Source organism: Danio rerio, chromosome 21, assembly GCF_049306965.1.
Source record: "Danio rerio strain Tuebingen ecotype United States chromosome 21, GRCz12tu, whole genome shotgun sequence".
NCBI lineage: Eukaryota > Metazoa > Chordata > Actinopteri > Cypriniformes > Danionidae > Danio > Danio rerio.
In genome coordinates, this window is record NC_133196.1 from 49,895,109 (window position 1) to 49,919,526 (window position 24,418).

At 38.6% G+C, this 24,418-nt stretch overlaps 1 protein-coding gene and 1 long non-coding RNA gene across 2 annotated transcripts in view; one reads left to right on the forward strand and one right to left on the reverse strand.

Annotated features, from left to right (window-relative positions):
• The window catches only part of ddx46 (DEAD (Asp-Glu-Ala-Asp) box polypeptide 46), an 800,864-nt gene that overhangs the window by 703,358 nt on the left and 73,088 nt on the right, over positions 1-24,418 (forward strand). The window lies entirely within an intron of this gene.
• On the reverse strand, positions 262-23,883 carry LOC110438250 (uncharacterized). Its single transcript, XR_002456397.2, has 2 exons — positions 23,777-23,883; positions 262-416 (listed from the first exon to the last, which is right to left on the reverse strand). It is a non-coding gene; the product is annotated as an uncharacterized lncRNA (long non-coding RNA).

Genomic DNA, 24,418 nt, shown 5'->3' on the forward strand with positions numbered 1-24,418 from the left:
TAAAATACATTATCATTACAAATCCATCATGAAAAGTGTTTTATTTGAAGTATGCTGAGTGTTTTTGCACAAGACTGACATGTATAAGTGAACAAACGGCTATAATGCTAATGATATATGTAATTATGGCATGCCATCAGCTCGGTTCACAGGCCTTATGTAAGATCTTTTGTTCCCCATAAACAGGTTTGAAACTGGAATAAAGCACTCTGACTCTTCCACTGAACTTCAGAGGTGAAATAAGGAGATTTCAGTCATTACTGAGTGGAAAAGCGCTTTATTACTGTTATTATTAACACACAGAGCTCATGCAGAGGTCACTCCAGCTCAGGAGAGTAAATCAACACAGTAAACAGCAGCGGTAAACACCCAGCTTTACACTGGCGGAGAGCTTCTGTCAGGCGCCTGGAGACTCTCTGAAACAAAGAGATGAAGAGGAAATGAAGTGAGTGTGGTGTGTGTGTGTGGTGTGTGTGTGTGTGTGTGTGTGTGTGTGTGTTTTAGAAGACTAGTTTTCTCAAAGTTAAAGCTTACAGACACACACACACACACACACACACACACACACACACACACACACACACACACATACACACACACACACACACACACACACACACATACAGCATGAGAACACACACCTCACACACACAAACATAAACACAGACACACATACACACACACACACACACACACACACACATACAGCATGAGAACACACACCTCACACACACAAACATAAACACAGACACACATACACTCATATTCTGCATGAGGACACATACACCTCACATGCCTCAAAAGGTCGCTGGTTTGAGTCTCGGCTGGGTCAGTTGGTGTTTCTGTGTGGAGTTTGCATGTTCTCCCCGTGTTGGTGTGGGTTTCCTCCGGGTGCTCCGGTTTCCCCCACAGTCCAAACACATGCGCTATAGGGGAACTGATCAACTACACTGACCATAGTGTATGAGTGTGTGTGTGAATGAGTGAGTATGGGTGTTTCCCAGTGTTGGGTTGCAGCTGGAAGGGCATCTACTGTGTAAAACCTATGCTGGAATAGTTGGCGGTTCATTCTGCTGTGGCGACCCCTGATAAATAAAGTAACTTAGCTGAAGGAAAATGACTGAATGAGTGTTCATGAAGACTGCAGAATGATGCAATAAAAATGACTGTGAATAATTGTTTAAGAAGTGTTGTGATGTATGTTAAAGTGTACCCCCCCCAACCCCCCAGTTAAAACTGGTCTAAAACCGCCACTGGTTTTGAATGCTTCATTAAGCAGCAGATGTGAGAGGTTCTGCATTTTGTCTGCAGTTTGGAAGAGAAAAATAAGAGCAGGACAGGAGTCAGCACTGAGTTATGTTGTGTTTCCGTTTCCTTATGTAAGGTCTGTGAGATATTTTCGGGGCCGGCAGGTCTCAGCATGACCTGAGTGAATCACTGGGTTTGATGAGAGGGTTCTTATCATCCTGATCTTCTGTAAACGCAGAGCTTCTGCTTGAGTCACAGGGTTTCTCCCCGAATCTTCAGCCGCTCTGCTGGTTTTCCCCAGAGTTTACAGAACACTCCATCATTCGGTGTCTGTGAGGATCACGTGTGTTTAAAACCGCCGTATTGACCTTATTCTAGATTTACGCGCGAATAATATTTCCAGCTCAACACTTCCGGCTTCTTTCACTTTGAGAGGTTTAAAACAGCTCGCTCTGCTGCTTGAGGACGATACTGTCTCGTTGTATATTCTCCTCTACATGGATAGTCAGGAACACACTTGTTTGTCGTTTGACTGTTTATTATTCCTAGTCATTTCTCTCATATATGAAACTGATTCTGAAGATCTAAAACAATTGCAGAAATGAGTGTACTTCCGCATCACAGGATGAGGCTAACAGCGCATTGATTTAATGTGTTAAACTGTTCTCTGATATCTGTGAGGAAGGTGCACTGCAAAACAATATATGGAGAATTAGTCCTGACAGCGTATGTTTCCAGCTCACTGTAGCTTATTAAACTAGGCTAATCATGTCATAACTTCATTTGATGAGTCAGTTTAACATTATAAAAGTTCAATGGACTCATAAGGTTGATTTGATTCAGCTTCAAATGTTAAGGCAACCAGGATTTATATACAGTGTGATGTAGAAAATTCAGCTGGTGACTTTTATTGACATTTTAGTGGTTTAAAATCATACTATAATGTATAATGAAGAATCTGTAGAGGAATACATGTGTACAATAGCAGTAAATGTGCTGCAGTTTATTACAGGGTTTCTGTAGAGTAATATTCAACACCAACACACACTATACAGCACTGCACACTATTACACACGCGCTGAACACACACTCTTACAGATTAAACATTGTTGCAGGAAAAATCAAGACCCGATAATGCAGTTCAAAAGCAGAAATAAACATGAGGGTGTGTGACTTAGGTAAGTACAAAAACTGTCCAGAGATGATTTTTACATGCTGATTTATAACCACAGGAAATACCCCTAGAACGACAAGCTCAGTGAGTTTCGACCATATTTGGAACGCATATTAATGAGCTGGCTTCTCTCACACACACACACACACACACACACACACACACACACACACACACACACACACACACACACACACACACACACACACATAGCATTGTGAGCTCTGAAATAAACATATTGTGTTGGGGATGAAATATAATAAATCAAGATTATACAATATATTGACAATAAAACATAAATAAAAACTTTTTATTAACCACACTAAAATGCTATTCTCAGTCTTCTCCAATCCACAGATAAACTGATAGATCCAGTTCCTCGAAGCAGAAAATGATGGAACTCTTCCTTTCCAGAATAATTCACCTGCACTACAGCATCAGTGTGTGAAAGAGGAATCCTCCTACAGTCAGTGTATTCGACCCGCAGCTCATCAGAGTCAGATCAGAAAGAGCTTAATTATCTGGTGTTCTTTATTATCTGGTGTGGGGAAAAAATGAAGAGGGGGTGAATAATTCTGACTTTAACTGTATGTGTATAAAAGTGTAAGTAGTGATGTTTGTTTCACAATTACAAGAGTTGAGCTTCTCAAGGGGAATGCATACCTCAGCTCTAATTAAGTTAAATAATAGACAATAAGGTCAAGAATCTTGGTGTGACTCTGGAGTCTGATCTGAGCTTCATTAGTCATGTCGGAGCAGTTAGTAAATCAGCATACTGTCCTCTTAAACCCATTGCATTAGTTAGATGGTTTGTTTCCGGTGAGACACTTGTTGATGCTTTTATCAGCAGCAGGGTGGATTACTGTAACGGCCTCCTCACTGGCCTCCCCAAACACACAGTCAGACAGTTACAGCTCATCCAGAACACTGCGGCCTGGATTCTGACCAGAACCAGAACATCAGAGCACATCACAGCTGTCCTCAGGTCTCTACACTGGCTCCCAGTTACAGTCAGAATAGAGTTTACAGTATTATTACTGCTCTATACATCACTGAATGGCCTAGGAGCTCAATCCATTACAGATATGCTGACTGAACACACACCTAACAGATCACTCAGATCATCAGGATCATATAAACGGTCCCACTTTATATTAAGTGGCCTTAACTAATATGTACTTACACAGGATTTAATAGTTTGTTACAATGTACTTATTGTGTAAATACATGTATTTATTGTGTACTTATGATTAAATAACTGTATGTAATTACATCTGTAATTAACTTCTGTAATAACATTTGTAAATACACTGCAGACCATTCCCTACACCTTAACCCACCCATAAACCTACCCACACCACCAAACCTGTCCCTAACCCAACCCCTATTCCCAAAGCAGATGGTGTTTCTGCGCTCACCTGCTGATCCTGACGGGCATGTGCGTGTAAACGACTTTTCATCTCGTTTGAACATCTAAATGAATCCCAAAGTCTATTAACCTGATTGTATTTTAATGACATTACAACATCGATGCTGTAAAAGGAACCATACAAAATGGAAACATTAACAGTTCAGTACAGGAAGAAGCACCAGCTCTGCATATACCCTATTGCACATCATATCTCTGTCCATAATCTGCACAAATATTAAGCTGAAATCTGTTGCTACTTGGCAAAGAAATAGCCAAATCATCAGCATGTAGTGATTCATTATAGCACCACCAAGCACACACCGCCAGTCCTACAGTCAGTTACAGTCCTCAGACCACTCATTCATGTGCACATTATGAAGAGCAGGTGACCGTAAACATCCTTGTCATACTCAATTACATACTTTAAATATGTCAGATACAGAACTGCCCAACTTCCTCCGCATACATTCATTAGTATATCAGTTAGTTAAAATGCTTTAATTGGACTGCCTAAATTTCTTTTCTTATTTAAAAACATTCCAGTGTTTATATCAAAATCAGTTATTCAGACTTTATTTTCAGAATTTATTTGGAGCGGAGGCCCAGCAAGGATTCAGAAATGATTTCTCCAGCAACCCAAAAGATTAGGCAGATTTGCTTTTCCCAATATTTTAATTTTACTACTGGCCAGCAAACAGTCATAGCATCTTATATTGGAGCCAGTCCCATTACAGTCTTCGCTGATGGGTTCCAGCATGGGTTGTAATGGAATGTGACTCTTGTAGCAGTTTCTTTACCATCCTCGCTGTGCTCATCATTGTCTATTAAATATTCTCGTTTTTCTTCTAACCCCCTGATCTTACATAGTCTATGAATTTGGAAACAATTAAGAAAACATTTCGGTTTTCAGGTTGTCGTGTTCGTCTCCTATATATACACATCCTTCTTTCTGCCTTCTGTATCAGATGCAGCATTTGTATTATGGTTTAGAAGAGGAATATATTGTAAATATTAATGATCTCTTTCACAAGAACTTATCTCTTAGAAAAATTCAGGCTCCCAAAAACTGCCTTCTTTAGATTTTTGCAGACCCGGGAATTTATAAGAAATACATTTTCCCGCTTCCCCCATACACCTCTTAACCAAGAGATTGATCAGATGTTGAAAAATAAAAGTTTCCAAGGGAAACCGACATATATAAAACCCTTTTCTCATTCAATATAATGTCAGATTGATCATCTTTGTCTGAAATAGAATTAGACTGGCTCTCAGACGTTAACCCTGTTTGTTCAGATGATGAATGGTCAAAAGTTCTTCGTCGTGTGCATATCTGTGCTCGCCTTTCACTGATACACTTTAAACTATTACACAGAACTCATTGGACAAAAATTCAACTATCTAAAATAAACCCAGAAATTGATCCCACTTGTGACAGATGCAGAGGCTTGCTCCAGAGTTAATCTCTTTTTGGACATCAATCTTTAAATCTCTTGTCATATTATTTTCTTCTAAAATCTGAACCGTGTCCTTTAGTGGCAGTGTTTGGACTCAAACATGTACTGCTGTCATCTCTGCAGTCAAATGAGTCATTTATTCATTTATTCATTCATTCATTCATTTTCTTTTCAGCTTAGTCCCTTTATTAATTCGGGGTCGCCACAGCGGAATGAACCGCCAACTTATCCAGCACGTATTTACGCAGCGGATGCCCTTCCAGCCGCAACCCATCTCTGGGAAAGCCTTTTGCTTATTAATTGCTAAAAGAATTTTATACTATTGAACTGGAAAACCCTTTTCCACCCAAACACTTTATTTGGATGTTTGACCTGTTGCAGTTTATTCCAATAGAGAAAATGAGATATAGAATTAATGGCAAAACAGAGGATTTCTACACAGCTTAGCAACCTTTTCTGTGGCATTTTAAGAATAGCTTTATATATATCCTGTCTTGCATATCTAACCCTGTCTGTGTCTGTCTTTATTCTAAACTTAAACTTATCTAAGAGTGTATTAGGAAAAGAAATTGCGTGATAGCTTACATTTAAAACAAATGGCTTACCTGTTAATTTATTATTATTATTATTATTATTATATGTGTATGTATGTGTGTGTGTGTGTGTGTGTGTGTGTGTGTGTGTGTGTGTGTGTGTGTGTGTGTGTGTGTGTGTGTGTGTGTGTGTGTGTGTGTGTTTTATTATAGTTTGGTTTGTTTGTTCCTTTTTTGTTGTTGTTGTTTACTTTGTTTTCATCTCAAGATGGTTCAGGGAGTAAGGGTAAGGAATGTGTTTAATTACCACGCAATATTTCTTTCCTCAACATGGTGAAAATAATGTATAATGGTTTATCTGTCCCTCTCTTGTAATACCTCTCTGATCGAGAATTGTCAATAAAAAGAGTTAAACTAAAATTCTATTATTAAGTTTTCCTCTTTGTTTTAATTTACTTAAATGTATTTCAGGATTAACCGTATCAAAAGCTTTAGAGGCATCAATAAAACCAATTATAACTGATGAATTTTGACCTTATTCTTCAATGTGGAAGATTGAAACTTCTGATTCAGCTCCCTATGAGAGAAATGAATAATAAACGGCAGAAAACGGTCAAACTACTCGCTCTACCAACAAGTGTGTGCATGACTACACAGACAAAGCAGAATAATACAATAAGGAACAGTCAGTGTGCAAAACCAAGCAGCAGAATGAGCTGTTTCTACATCCAAAAATGAACAGAAGTGAATGAGACTGGAGATCTCCAGCTAAAAGATTCAGATGACTGCACCCGCTCATACACGGAGAATAAGATGAACACAGTTCTACTGCTCTCCTTACCGCTTACAGTAAATACACAATCAGTGCTGCGATACGATTTAAAACCAAAATGATTATCAGTGTTCCCCAGAAACACCTAATCTAGTAATATAATTCCCTCCAAAACCATCGACACCACACTCCAGCCGTATCCTGAATAACAGGCAACAAGCTCACAGACAGCACAGACTCAGGCAACAGTGCAACATAAAACCACAAAGGCAAAATGCAAGGAGGACGACGCGTCTCACACTCGTACATTTGAGGTGTTCAGCAGTAATTTGATCTGAACCCCCAGTTTTTCCTTCCTCAAGCTGCATTATTGCCCTCATTATAGTCACGCTACAGTACATGCCTCCAAACCAGAACCCAAATCCACTGTGTCTGGCTCACTACTATTACAACAGATTACAGTGTGTGTGCAGAAATACACTTACTGTGCGCACTGTCTTCTGAGAGAGACACACACACACACACACACACTTTTCTGTATCTGATGATCAACAGTAATAATGCCTAATTGTACAATCAGGGAGAAACAGCGACACTCAATAATGATGATCTGCCGTCATGACCATAATAAGTCATGATAAGTGTATTGAGTTTTAGAAAGAATCCAAAGCATTCTCCCAAACTATGTGTCAGAATCAGATTTGTCATCAACACTGACTCCATTTGCTGAAACAGACTTAACATCAGCCCAGAGTGAATGAAAACGACCCAGCAGCACACAAGGGTTAAACATGCTCGTCTTTATCATATAATAAAGTTGTGTAATATGCTGTGACTAATGGTGTCTTTTATTGTGCTGTAGTTAAGTGAGCCGCCGCATCACCACGTGCTGGATCAACAACACCAACCGTCAGGACAGAACTTACTCACAGAGGAAAGCAGATTCATTTCAACCCTCAGCATCATTTACATCACATTCCCATTATAACGGCCTGACCCACATCCACGAGCACTCGTGAACACTGAGAATGTCAACAGTTAAACAATCTACAACACACACATCTAATAAACCAGCTCAAACCGTGCAGCATACACACACACACACACACATCACAGTTCACAGACACTCGCCTGTGGGGCTCTGCATGTCTGATCTCTCCACTTTAGGAAGTTATCTAACACTAGTTTTATCGACAGTCTTCTCTGGAATTTGAGTTATTCGATGGTTTTGTTTTATAGTTTCCCTCGAATGCTGACTTCATGAAGCAGTTCACCTGTAAACGCAATCACTGAACAACACACACACACACACACACACACACACTACTGCACTGCTTTGAAAGAGTGATCACTGCCACAGAGATCAACTCACACCACTCTTCATTCATTTTCCTTCGGCTTAGTCCCATATTTATCAAGGGGTCACCACAATGTAATGAACCGCCAACTATTTCAGCATATGTTTTACACAGTGGATGACCTTCCAGCTGCAACCCAGTACTGGGAAACACCCATACTCACTCATTCTCATACACACACACACACACACTCAAACACTACGGCCAACTTAATTGATCAAAAGCGGAGCACCCGGAGGAAACCCACGCCAACACGGGGAGAACATGCAAACTCCACACTGAAACACCAACGGACCCAGCCGAGGCTCAAACCAGCGACCTTCTTGCTGTGTAGTGATTGTGCCACCCACTGCGCCACTCGCGCTGCCCCTATTGAACAGTTATGGTAAGTTATTTGTTGATGAGCTCCAGGTTTGTCTTCAGCACTGGATAATCTAATGTATCTGCACACACACACACAATATTGCAGAGCTTCCTATAGAAACATGAATGTAAAGGAGAGATGTGTGAGCTGTGCTGGAGTGTACACTATAAATACACACACATATACATTAGCGTCTCCGTTTCCCCAGAGCTATATATTTTGCGGCTGTGTGCACAGCTAAACTGAACTGCACACATTCACAAAGAAACACAGAGAGCAAATCAGGAAACAGAAATGAAGAAAAAAACCGCAGAGAAGCAGACGGGGAAGACTGATACCATCCGCCAACAGTTCAGAAAGTGATTTACTGCTGCCTGTTATTCACAAGTCTTCATGCTGTATGGAAAGTCAGACAGATGTAGAATATCAGCTCTCTCAGCCGCTCGCCCTCATGTTTAGCCTCTGACTTCAGCTGGAGTTCATCTGCATTTCTCTTCAGCTACAACTAAACAAAACATTTGAGTTCTGACTGAAACCTGCTGAAGATGTGTGAGGTGTTGTAAACGGACATATTTATTTACGACTGTGAAATGTAAAGTTAGAGAGTTCAGTCACTATGATCCAAATACCTGCAACTAGTCCACTAGCTTTCCTGCTTTTAAAAGCCTCGTAAAAATGTGTGTGTGTGTGTGTGTGTGTGTGTGTGTTTTTCTTTTATCTGATTCATTTGTCTTGTGTCTATTTAGTTTCTGCTATGTACTTATACTTGATTTGTGTGTTTTTATTTGTTTTGTTTTATTTGCTCTCATCTTTCAGATTTTCACCTTATGCTGATGCTGTTTGTAATATTTGTTTATGCTTTCTTATGAAAACTGCTATATAATTAAAATTATGATTGTTCTAATTGTTGTTATCACAATTAATGTTGTTGTAGCTATTACTATTAATATGTTACAATAATAATCATAATAATAATAATTAATTTTCCTTCGGCTTAGTCCCTTATTTATCAAGGGGTCGCCGCAGCGGAATGAACCGCCAACTATTTCAGCATATGTTTTACACAGCGGATGCCCTTCAAGATGCAACCCACCACTGGGAAACACCCATACACACACACACACACACACACACTCATACACTACGGCCAGTGTAGTTGATCAGTTCCCCTATAGTGCATGTGTTTGGACTGTGGAGGAAACCGGAGCACCCGGAGGAAACCCACACCAACACAGGGAGAACATGCAAACTCCACACAGAAACACACACTGACCCAGCCGAGACTCAAACCAGTGACCTTCCTTCTGTGCAGCCACAGTCGACACAACTGAGCCACCATGACGCCCTGGTTATTCTTGTTGTTATAATTATTTTTATTTACATTGTTTGTTTATTATTATTATTATTATTATTATTATTCAGCTGAGGGTGTGTGTACTCCTGAGAGGCTGAAGGTGTGGTGAAACACGAGGGAATGTTTCTCAGATGCTTGGAGGATGATCTGATCTGCTGTTGATCACTCCTCCTGCTTCCACAGAAACCCACAGCTCATCTCTGACTGTAAACAAGGAAGGAGAAGAAGCTGTATTTCAGGTTTGAGCCTCATTCACTCACTGCGCTGGGTTTAGTTTGGCAGAGAATCAAACGTCTGCAGACTGAAGAACCGGTCTGAAGCTCAGCAGCGGTGGAGGACACACACACACACACACACACATACACATCCATACACGCATGCATACTCTCTCTCACACACACAAAAGCATATTCTCTCACACTCAGACATACACATATAACACTAACACACACACACACACACACACACACTCACAGTGTGGGCCCAGATTTCGAGCATCAGTTTAACAGCATTTCTTGTTTAAATGTCACCAGACTCCATCATCTGCTCTCAGTGATGTGGAACAGCTCCTTCATGCTTTCATGACCTCTAGGTTAGACTACTGTGCTGTGTTGTTGTGTGTGTGTGTCCTGCAGGCCTGATCAACACACTCCAGCTGTTCAGATGCAGCTGCTAAAGTCCAGACCACAGAGATGAGATCATGTTACTCCAGCTCTGTCATCCCTGCATTGACTGCCTATTGTAGATCATAGAAATGGTAAAATCTTACAGACTCCCTGCAAAAGCCCTGAACGGCTGAGCTCCCCAGTATTTGATAGTATTTTGATCATACTTAATAATTATAATAATAATAATAATAATAATAATAATATAATAACAATAATAATAATAATAATAATATAATAATAATGTTAATAATAATAATAATAATATAACAATAATAATAATAATCATCATCATCATCATCATTAATATTATTATTAAAGTATGATCTTTTTTAAATTTCCTAATAAATTATAAACATGAAATTTAATTTCTAAATAAATCACCTCATTACTTATTTATTTTTTATGTATATGATTTATAGATGATATTAGAATATGTGTTCGCTTTTTGTAAGTGATTTTATGTTTTAGAATAGAATATGGAATATTCTCAATAATATTTGTAAAGGAATATACATATATTTCAGTTAATATGGAAAGTGAGTGCATGCTTTTACCAAAACTAATATTGGATTTAAAATATAGTTTGTTTGTTTTGTAATTGTTTTTATTTGCAGTTTTGTTTTATTTCTCAAAGCGTAATTTTCCCTTTGCAGTTCTTATTTTTGCTAGCAAAATAAAATTTATTTCCTAAAAATAATTTTTATTTATTGCATTTATTTATTTATTTATTTATTTTTGCTTAACACTTTAGTTTTGTTTGCAAAACTTTCTTTTATTTTGCAATAAGACTGACTCCATAGAGTTTAAACATGCAGAGTCCGGTGCAGAAATGACATGCTCCTCTGGGAATGGCCGTCTGCTCTTCTGCACAGATATTGGGGTTTGGTATGAGTTTAAGCTGTTGGTAGGTCACGCCCACTCTCTCCCGACTGACCAATGGCCTGAGTGGAAAGTTTTAGTGGGAGATTTCCTTTGCCCCCCCGTCACTAGTTATCTGCCTTATGGGCTGTCCTGATGTGGATGGAGAAGTGTTCACTCACAGTATAACAGAATGCAAACCATACGAGTTATCATCCTACATACCATACAACACCACCATACTAAACACAACAGCTTTATGAGTACATGAAACATCATTGATGCGTTTCTTCCTTATCTACTGACTGGAAAGACCACAGGACAGAACACACAGATGACCAGCACACACATTTAACACACTCAGCAGGGACTTTGGGAAGTTTTAAAAGTCTCCCTCTTCATCAGTAATGTGTTTTCAGATGGGCGAAGTGTCTCTGATGCTCATGCTAGGAGATAAATTGTCACCGAGGTTTGCAAGCTTTCAGACTGGTTGGAGTCGCGACTCGTAAAAGTCATGCGTACAGTAAGATATATCTGCTCCGGGGAGTCATCAACTGTTCCACCTACAACCTCAGATGATGCACTGGACCCCAGCGGCTTCAGTTTACTACAACTTCAGCTGCTGTAGCGTGCGTCACACAATCGCCAGTGTTACATGCTGTAGACATGAAGATGAATCCAACTGAACACACACACACACACACACACACACACACACACACACACACACACACACACAGAAATAGCAGATGAATGACGTGTGGACTGTGTTGCTGTCATGTTTCAGTCAGTTCACTCTTTACACAATACCATGATGAAGATGATGAAGGTGTGTTTCAGACACTCATGAGGAGTCTGCTCTGAGCTCAGCATCTGCAGTCAAACACCAACCCACACAGCACATGTTTTCTCAGCTCTGGGCCACACAATAACTTTTCCCTTGGCACAAGTACCACAAACAATGACAGTGCTGAAGTGGCCCATATCTGGATTAAAGACAAGGTCCACATATGGGCCATAACTGGCCCAAATCCCAGCCAATTTATCACCTTAACTGACCTGGAACTGGGCCAAGACAGGTTTATTATTGGTACCGGTTCTCAGCTATAAGTTAACCAGATCAACACCACCCTTTATCCAGAAACCCTAAAACTGAGCCATAACCCAGCCTAATGTCACCTGAACAATGTGAACATCACTACACTGATCTGGGCCACACACCTCCATCCACAGCTGGCCCAAATGCAGTTTGCCATCATTGCCATGCATGGCCCACATTCAGCTTACGTTATGCATTCCAGTGCCGGCAACACGCCAGCAGAGCCATAATGAGGCCACATTTGGGCCAGGTCTGTGTGGGAACATCATGGAGGATGACCACTCTGTTATCTTCAACTCTGCTACGGCATAAAAAAGTTGAATAATAAATTCAAAAAAGCTCAAAACAGAATCGAAATGCTCAAATTGGAGCACTATTTACACTACTAGTGTATTCAGATGACTGTAAATCACACACACACACACACACACACACACACACACACACACACACACACACACACACACACACACACACACACACACACACACATCCCAGGTAGTAGAGAATTCTGGCCCAGATTTGACATAAAGCCGGCACAGTAGGCCTTCATCCAGCTCTGGCATTCAGCATGTGGGTCATACATGGCCCGGGTTTGGCAGAGGTGGCGCCGTCTTTATGACGACACACAAGATTTGGGCCAGATGTAGAATACAGTATTTGGCCCAGGTGTTTAGTGTTGACATGTGGGCCATGTATGTTTGGCCTGTCTTGATTCACATTTAAAATACATTAAAACTATTTTTGAGTTAAGAAAAAAAATTCTTTCAATCAGGTCGCTTTGAGAAAAGCCCGCTCATAGTGTGCTGAAAGTGCAGTACCTCATGGGTTTATCCATTTCTTTGCAATTGTGACTAACTCTATAATTATTCAGTTTTTAATTTAATTACAGTAATATTATTGATTAACATGAAAATGTTCGTCTGATTTATGTACAATGCCGTGTGTACAGTCACATTTTCTGTCTTTTACTAGAGATATTAAATGACAAACTTGCTTTATTTAACAAAGTGAATCTAGATGGATTTGCATTTTAAACATTAAATAAAAGTTAAAAAGATATTATTTTTTATTTCACATATTAAGGTTTTAGTTCTGAAACTCCCAAAATAATTCTGCAGAAATCCGCAAACTTTTACCAAAATTCTCCACAGAAATAGCAAAAAACGTCTGCAGATTCCGTCTGGACCTGGTTATGAACTTGGCTGAGACTCGACCCAGATATGGTCCATGGTTGGCCCAGGCGTGCATGGTCCTGTCATGTACATGAAAAGCAAAAGCTGGTCGTGTGGGCCAGAGCTGGGCCAGAGAAATGTTGCTATGTGGGATGCTGTATATCATCATCAGTTCAAGGAAAATCAATGGAAAATGCCTGAAATACACCTGCAGTCCAACAATAACCCATACTGTGTGTGTTATATTGATATGTGACACAGAACGCTAAATATTGCAGTGTGTGTGTGTGTGTGTGTGTGTGTGTGTGTGTGTGTGTGTGTGTGTGTGTGTGTGTGTGCTGTGGCGCTGACAGGCCTACTCTTCCACCTGTTCCTATCTCCAGTCTTTCGTAACACACAGTGGTTTCCTGTAAACGCTCTGGCCTCCAGTAATAGGGAAGTCCATCTGCAGCGCTGTATGACTGTGATCATGAACTCAGGTGTGTGTCAGACTGAGCGCACCGCGGTTAACCTTTAACTGTTACTGCTGGACTTTGACTGGTTAGACACTGTAGCAGTGACCGCACTGGAGAATACACAACACAACACAACACCACAACAATCACAGCAGCACATGACCCACAAACAGCGGAGCATCACATATGACTGACTGCGGCTTTGGAGATGTGTCAACACCAGCAAACACAACACAGCAACTCATCTTTATTTCTCCAGTTTTAGTGAACTGAAGCGGTGTCAGTCCAGTGTTCAGTGTTTAAGTTCAGTTCAGTTCAGTTCAGTGTGCTTTAATCTTCACTGCTGAGAGTCCAAACACTGAAGAGCAAATCCACCATGCAGAAACACAAGACCCAAACCAAGCAGGACAGCGGAGGAACAAACTTCACCAACTGACCAAAGTGAAGAAGAAAAACAGCACAGCACAGCAAAGGACAACCCAGCACAACAACACAGCACAACACAATAAATCCAACAACACAACACACACAAAAGCATACGAGTGTGTTCAGTGTTCAGCAATCAGTGTGTGATGTTCTGCAGAAAGTGTGAAGCTGTCATTTACATGTACATGGACATCAGTGATGGAATGATTTGGCTGAATCTAATGAAGACATTAATATGATGAAGGTGTTTACATGAGCTGCTTATTGAATGTTCTATTCATGATCCCGTTGTACATGTTATAGCACATCATTCGATTATAAAAATCTTTTTTTTCCACCTTAAAGACGGTGCCACCTCTGCTAAAGCTACCCCTAATCTGGGCCAGAATTCTCTGCTAGCTGTGTTATATTCATCATTCTCATAAGCATAAAGGCACACACACTTTGTCTTATGTAACCTTTTGAAGTGTTTTAGCTCAGTTCTGGCATTATTAATGGATCTCTAAATACAGCAGCATTCTGATTAATGTTTAACAATCTGAAATATGTTTATGGCTTTCATCCTTTTCCTCTTCGCACATGTGAAGCAGATTTGACACAGTCTACACCGTATTGAACCCTGGAGAATTAAAGCTGACTGGACTTGCTAGACCTGAATTACAGCATCTCTCATTTCACTCTGACAGATGTTTTTCTCCCTCAGACATTCTGCTGATGATATTATCATTAGAACTCATCGTGATCATTAAACAGCTCTTTCACTCCTGTTGTGCCGAGCGCTCCACACACAGGTTTACTCTTAAAGTTACACAATCAAGACTTTATTTATTATGGTTAATATATTGATTACAGACGAATTCTGTGAAAATCTGAACATAAAATCAAAATATTCTCTAAAATATATAAGTGCCGTTTGGATGTTGTTGTTATTATTTCAAGAGGTACTTGTAGACTTTTAATATTCACAAACACTAGTCATCATCAGCACTTCTTTATAGTCTGATTATCAATTCTTTATTCATTTTAGAATTATTAATTCAAGATTTGCAAAAGGTATTAATACTAATATATATATATATATATATATATATATATATATATATATATATATATTTCCATCCAGCCAGAGACTAAATTATTCGCTCTTCTGTCTAATTTGAATAATTTTACAATATTTCCCCACATAATAAGGGAATTTTCTCAGTATTTCCTATAATAATCTGCTTCTGGAGTTTGACTGGAATAAAAAAAAAAAAGTTTTTGAGTTTTTAACAATCATTTTTAGGGTCAAAATTATTTAAAAAACATTATTTTCTTTTGCCTGCAGAATAAACCACAGCAGTCTAATGGCTTGCCTACTTAACCCAGTGAAGCCTTTAAATGACACTTTAAGCCGAACACTAGTGTCTTACAAAATAACCAGTATAATATTATCTACTGTTATCATAGCAAAGAGAAAAAACATAGTTATTAGTTATGCTAATAATTTTCCCGTCAGCTATATATGCCCCCCCTATGTCTAACAATAGGGTCTCAAATGTTGACTTGAGCTTAAAATAAAACAAACTTGTGCTTATTTTGGCAGAAGCTAGAATGCAGACACTGCATCAAAGTCCAGGAGTAGTGGATAAAGTGCACAGATATGTATGTATGTGTGCGTGTGTGTGTCTGTTTCCTCATAGCTCGCACGGAGATGCCTCTGTCAGTGCAGGATTGAGGCTGCAGGATTTCTTGTAAATCACGTGACTTCAGTTCCAGCTCCTGCAGTTCTGCGGTCTGGCCAGAGGAGGCGCCACTGAGAGCAAAACTGGCATTTACAAGAAACCCCGGAGTCACGCTGGAATCCACCCTCAACTCCTGATCACACACTGACATAATAACAAACACACTGAAGTGATGTCTGATGATAACACACACACACACACACCACACACACACACACCACACACACACACAAAGATACATTCAGACGCATAGACACTAACAAACACACAGGCACATACACACAAACACAACAGACACAAACAAACACTAACAGACAAAAATGCACTAACAAACATTAACACACAGACACACACACTAACAAAAACACACAAACACTAACAAAAACACACAAACACTAACAAAAACACACAAACGCTAACAAAAACACACAAACGCTAACAAAAACACACAAACACTAACAAAGACCCACACATAAATGTGCACACACACACACACACACACACACACACACACACAAACAAAGACATATGCACACACACACACACACACACATACACACATACACACACACACAAACAAAGACATATGCACACACACACACACACACACACAAACAAAGACATATGCACACACACACACACACACACACACACACACACACAGTGAAATATAAACACACACAGAGATCAACAATGTCTCGCTGTGATCTGGGTTCTGGTTATTGCTGGGTTGTTGTATCACAGCACTGGGTTATTGACTTCAGAATCACATTTAGATGACACTCTTTAACCCAGCGGCTGCGCTTGTGTATATTTGACCCAACACACAGTTTCTACAAGGCAGCATTTTTCCGAGTGCATCATCAGCTGGTTTTATATTTTGATCAGACTGCTGGAGAGTGATGATAGAGGAGGATACGCTTCTCAAACACCCGCTCAGAAATACCGTGGTTTATAGTCAATACATAAATATGGTAAATATATATATATCTGTTTATAGTAAATATTACCGTGTTTTACCACACTCTACAATGCTGTTTTTTCATAATGCACAGTTTCCTTTAAATCCTGCTGGCCTTCAGTAAAAGGGAAGTCCAAGCTTTGCCCAAAATGTGTAAAGAATGTACAAACCCGACTGCTGTGTTGAGGTTTAAAATAACCCAGTGTTTGTTAGAGTGTAGTATAGTCAAGTGTATTATACTGTGTGTTTTACTATATTTACCACTCTTTGTAATTGAATGCAACAGCATACTGTACATATACATATAGTGAACCAATATACTGTGATATGTACTGTAGATGTGTTACCATAGCAACTGTGGAATCACCACAACAGATTAATTACTATAGTTGTGTTACCATAGCAACTGTAGAATCACCAGAACAGATTAATTACTATAGTTGCTACCATTAGGGATGCATCTATTATTGATTTGGCTGCACGATTATACTCTGATGAATAATCATGGTTATTACGGGTATTGTTTTGATTATTATTAATTTGAAAACACCACTAGTTTAGTAAATTACATGAACGCTCTTTATATATGAAAGTGTTATTCATTTCTGCTCAGTAAACAGATAATACAACACAAAATAATAATAAAAACAAACAATAGTCCATTTCTCTTTGCACTTAAACAATAAGGGAAAAGGTATTGGCAATTAAATAAAAGTAATAATTTTACACTCAAAATAAATGACAACAATGAATAAATAAATAAAATAAAGAATAGCACATGTCTGATGTAAACCTAAGCTACATATTAGCCAAACATTAGCCTTTTAAAGAGAACAAAAGTAGTGAAAGGCAGCTAAGCCTCTGTCTGAACAGCTTGATCAACTAGATTACTAAATCTTTCGTATTTAATTTTTTTTGTTTTTTGTTTTGTTTTTTTTTGGTGGCAGAAATGTGTATATTTCATACAAAGTATGAAGCCGATCGTTCCAGTTGTTGTCACATGACTCGCAGTGCGCTTGCAGCCTTCTTTCAGCTAGGTGAGCCTGGAGAGCGTCAGAGCATCACTCACAATATGCACGTGCAAGATGTGTGCGTCTATTGGAAAAAACGAACTTGTGCGCGCAAAAGTAGCAATATGTGAACCGCCCTTATTTAATAGCCTCAGCCATAGTTAATCCAGCGTGAGTTGTTATTCGCCTCCATGTACAAGCTCGGAAATTTAAACCAGCGCACAGTTGGCGTAACTTTGTTTAGTTGCTGCAGTTTTTTTCTGTGCAGAAATACGGTGTTGAGAAGCCTTTACGCTTAGTTAACCATGACGAATTAAAGAGCAGTTAATAGTGAAATCGGTTAATTGTTGCATCCCTAGTTACCATAGTAACTGTAGAATCACCACAACAGATTAATTGCTATAGTTGTTGTGTTACCATAGCAACTATAGAATCACCACAGCAAATCTATTACTATAGGTCTTGTGTTACCATGGCAACTGTAGAATCACCACAACAGTATAACTGAAGTACTTCACTATAGTATGGAGGCCACAGAGACGGACTGTAACACTGTTAGATATAACACATTTCTGCAGCACACCAGCAGTAAGATGTGCAGTTTTGCAAAGAAAGCATGTAAGAACCCCTCTAAAAGCAGTGTGTTGACAGTGTTTTGTGGGACTGTGTGCAGAAGAGTGTGGTGAGAGGTGTCCCTCACTGAAAAACCTGTCTGGACGTATTAGTTTTTCAATATAGGCGAGAGCTGGCAGACAGAACTGGCCGAGCAGGATGCATATTAAATCTTTTGCGATCCTCGAATTGCTCTAAATCTTTAGCTGCACCTCAGTGATCCGCTGCTGACGCATCTGCTCATTCTTCCTCCATCCTTAACTATTCAGTTCCTCATAACACACACTGGTTTTCTGAAGCCCTGCTGGAATTCTGTGCTGCGAGCGATGCACTGGAAATATGACAAAAGGTGTTTGTAGGTCACGTGTAATGCTCTGTGCATGATTTGCATCGTCCTCCGCCCGTCAGGCAGGAATTTGCATATGAATGCAGAAATGTTTGTGTGGCTGGTGATCACCATGACAACCCACTGCACACATAGACACACAAACTGATGACACACATAGATCACTTGAGGTTATCAAGTGTGTGTTTGTTTATATGTGATGCATAGCGACCTCTGCTGGAGGCTCAGATTTATAAACATATTATAGATATTATTGCAGTCTGTTTTATTAAATATATATATATATATACTTATTTATCTATAGTATTACATTGTTACTGAAGGCAGGTCAGCTTTTTAACTGATCACTTGCCAAAAATATCTACATCTACAAGTCATGAATATCGGAATAAAAATCAATGTTTACTTAATTTATTTATTAATTTTCCTTCAGCTTAGTCCCTTATTTATCAGGAGTTACCACAGTGGAATGAACCGCCAACAATTCCAGCATATGTTTTACACAGCGGATGCCCTTCCAGCTGCAACCCAGTACTGGGGAAGATTTAATTAATTATTTATGACAAATAAACTGTAATGATCATTAATAATTCAAATGCATTTAACAGAAGAGTTTTTACTCACAGAAAGCTCAGAAGGTCACTGTGTGTTTAACGTTTAAAAAAAAAACAGAATAAAATGACAAACCCTGAAATAACTTATGATTGATGAGGAGATTCCCCCAATGTGTAAAGTGCGTTCAGTGTCCAGAGGAGTGCTTTATAAATGTTAGGAATTATTAATATTATTAACTCAGTTATAATTCAATTAAACTAATGTATTTATAATTGCAGGTTTAAATAAAACAAAAGACACTTATTCTTATTAAAATATACATATATGTTATATATGTTATATACAATATATATATATATATATACACAATATAAAAATAAATAAATGATGATTAAAAATATTTTAAACTTCTTGTCAACACTGTAAAATGACATTGAAAGTTTTTAATGTTGCTTTTTTTTATTAAATTAATCAGGTTTCAAGTAAATGTTTAAAGCTACACAACTTAATATATCTAGTCCGTTTGACTGATGTGAGTTGAGATGACCAGAAAAAGTTCACTTGATTCAACTTAAAAGATTTTAATGTCATGAATAAGTTAGCATTTAATTGCAATATCATGGTGTGAACTAGCGGAACGATGATTGTATTTGTTTACAGTGAAATACATAAGTGGCAATAAATAATTATTTGAGATGACAGTGGATCAGGGTTTCAGTTAATCTGACTTGCTTATAAATTGAGTTTTTTAATCCGTCATTAAATGACTCATGTTATAAAAATTGCAAAGGAGATTTTCGGTTTTAGACACTATTGTTGGACTCGATGACAGTTCAGTGTCTACGGTAAATAATGGATGAGATGGGAAATACTACAATTAAACAGCACACAGTCACAGTCATGTTACAGGGAAATAATCTCACATCTATTACACTTTCATTGTTTTTATTCTCTTTTTCCAGATTTAAACGGATAAATGATCTTTTATTTATAGCCGGCTGTTTTTATTCGACAAGACACATCAACACTCTGAGTGTGTCAAACACAAACACAAACTTTCCATACACACCGACTCAGAAATATGCCTGAATCAGCAGATTTGTGTATTTTGTCATTCATGTTTTTATTTTTCCCCGGTTTATTTCTGCTTTTGAGTTGCATTATGGGATCTTGATCTTTCTTCCAGCAACATTTAACCTTAAAAACTGTGTTAAAAATGGACTTTTCTGAGCATTTGTAATGGTTTATAGTCTGCAGTGCTGTATTGTGTGTGTGTGTTGGTGTTGTATATTACACTACAGAAACCTTGTCATAAACTGCAGCACATTTACTGCTATTTTACACACTTATTCCTCCACATATTATTATTTAATTCAGTTCAAATCATCTTTATTTAGTGCTTTTACAGTGTTGACTGTGTCAAAGCAGCTTTACATAGAAGATCATAGTGAACTAAATCTGTGTCCGTGCAGTGTTCAGAGCTGAAGATCAGATCAGTTCAGTTCAGTTCAGTTCAGTTCAGTGTGCTTTAATCTTCACTGCTGACAGTTCAAACACTGAAGAGCAGATCCACCACGCACAGCATTATACATTATATTGTCTCAAATGACTAAAATGTCAGTAAAAGTCTCTGTGAGTTGACAGATATTGTATACAGTGTGCCTGTCTAACACTGTCTGTGCAGAAGCATACACAACATTTAATAAATCATGTAAAACTGCTATAATGACGGCACACTTTCATCAACTTATTTTCTCTTTGAGTTTTACAAAACAAAATAATCCAGATAATTATATTATTCTTGCTCTCTCACTGTTGGCTACCTATTTTATTACTTATGAATTAAGCATATTAAAAATATGAAATAAAAATATCTTACAATGGATTCAGGTATGTTGACCGTTTTTGAAGCATTTTAGCTCAAGGTTAAGACGTGCTCTTAAAAGATGCGAAAGGCAGATGCATAGCAGTTGTCAACATTCTGACTTTGGGTTTGCCAGGAATGCTGCTGGCTTCATGGCTGTGGCTCGTGTGTGATCAGGCTCGGAGTTTTAGATGTTTGAGATTGGACTGCCACCTGCTGGACTCCTGAATAACTCATTCATTCACTCTCCTTCAGCTTAGTCCCATATTTATCAGGGGTCACCACAGCAGAATGAACCGCCAACTATTCCAGCATACATTTTATGCAGCGGATGCCTTTCCAGCTGCAAACAAGTACTGGGAAACACCCATACACACTCATTCACACACACACACACACACACACACACACACACACACACACACACACACACACACACACACACACACACACACACACACACACAAACACACACACACACACACACACACACACACACACCACAAGGTCAGTGTAGTTGATCAGTTCCCCTATAGCGCATGTGTTTGGACTGTGGGGGAAACCGGAGCTCCTGGAGGAAACCCACACCAACACGGGGAGAACATGCTACTGAATACCAATAAACAACTAAATAATCCACCAGGACAGAACTCTAACTAACCCTGCTGCTCTGCTATATATACTGTAATGAGCCGGTAAATAACAGCACAAAAGCATGAGAGAGGTCATGAGAATACTTGATGTGTATAAAGACTCCAGCAAAACAAGCAGAACATGCTGGAAACCAAAAATACCCAATATCAGAGAAGAATATACCTGCATTATACAGCTGTGGAAATAATAATGCTATTTCATTGCCAAAACTAACCCTTTTATTAATTTATTGATTAAATTATTGATTAATAAGCGTCTACCCCTACCCCAGCCTTCATCAATATGGTAAAACAGTAATTATAATGAGAATTATTCATGTGATTAATTAAATTATCATTCATTCAGGCCCATAGCCAGCCAGGTGAAGGGGGGGGGGGGGTCTTTTTTCTCAAAAAGTGGACATTTTTGCAGCTATTCGCCTCATTTTCTATTTAATTATGAGATTTAAATACTGCATTTGTGACATATTAAGCACTACTTTTAGCTGGATTAGCTTATCAGGTGGTCATCATAACAACATAACAACAACAACAGCATACCTAAAATATATGCTAAATATTTAGAACAAAGACATATAAAAACATACTTATTTTTAAAATATAAATATATCATGTTACATAATAAGGAAAAAGGGAATCTGTTATGAAGTTCTGTTATAAGTTTCGAATTACAAAATGTAGCCTATAAGCATTTATTAGACAACCAACAAACTGGCCAGCACATTGAACTGGCCTCAGTCAGAAATTTGCCCTTTGAATAAGAAAAATTAAAACATTAATAATAATAATAATAAATAATCATCATAATAATAATAATAATAATAATTATTATTATTATTATTATTTTGAAAAAAGTACATTTGAATATTCACGGATAACAGCATTAGCCAATATAGTTCGTAAATTAATTTTAATATTGGCCACGTTTGGTGCTTCACAACTTTTTATTAGTATATTTTTGTTTCAGGAATAAGGTCCAAGATTTCTAAATAAAAAATGACCTGTAAAATGTTTTCTCTCTTTAAAAGCAGTACAGTAGTGAAAGGTCCCTTCATTATTGTCAGATTGTGTTTTCTAGCCCAGCTGGATGTCGAGCTCATGAAAAGTAATAGCTAGCATTGATCAAAACTGACTAGCTGAAGTCACACCGAAGCGACAGCCAAGCTTTTTTTCATTATTCATGATGGTATGGCAGTCAAAATAGGACAAACGAGCTCATGTATGGGACAAATTCTGCACCTTTGTCAGCGAGGAGTGGGTGTTTCGAACCACCTGAACTCCCCCTGGCTAAGGCCATGTTATTAGCGTCTACCCCTATCCCAACCCTCACACCATGAAAAATATGGATGGTAAACTGACGCGAGTATCCTCAGGCGGAAGTGACGTCATGTGACCGTTACACTGCAACTATTCCTCAATCTAACAAAACAAGTAGAATATAACTACTAAAGTAAACTAAACTCGAGTGTTTGACAGACTACTGCGACTTATTAAACGCGTTCTGTCGAAAATATAAAGGCCTGAGCAGCGCCACGTCTGCAGGCATGACTAACGCTACTTTCTCTTTCACATTCGCCAGCAGAGCACAAACATCCACAAACACACACAAAACATGCACAAACACACACCAAAACACACCACACCTGTTCCCACAGCAGCAAACACCGAATAAACACAGCAGTGGAGGTCTGGAGCCGCTTACCTGAGGCTCCATCTGCGCTGAGAGTATCCGACAAACAGCAGCTGGTGCTGGGATGGAGATGCGCTGCGGTCGGCCTTTAACTGCTTTTACTTTCACTTCACAGCTCTGGAGGAAGAAACTGAAACTCACTTTTACATCATCATCATCATCATCATCATCATCATCATCATTATTATTCATTTATTTATTGATTAGGAAATATGTACAAACTTAACTCATACATCTTACAAACAAAAATAAACGAGTATAAGCAGCTGCCAGTGGTGAATATAGATAAAAAACTAATGAATAATATTAAAAACATTTAATGAACCAAATGAAATGTATGTATATGCTTTATATGTGCGTGTTTTAATCTTCTCTGTTTCTAATGTTATACAGTGCGGCAGGCGAATGGTTTAATCGCTTAATCTTTAATCAACTCTATCTTGTAGAAAAACAAATATGAGGAAGAAACAGAAACTCACACACACGCCATCATCATCATCATCACCTTCACACAGCTCCAGCACACATCCCTTCATTCATTCATTCATTCTCCTTCAGCTTAGTCCGTTTATCCATCAGAGGTTGCCACATCGGAATGAACTGCCAACTATTCCAGCATATGTTTTACAGTGGCACAGTGGGTAGCATGTTCAC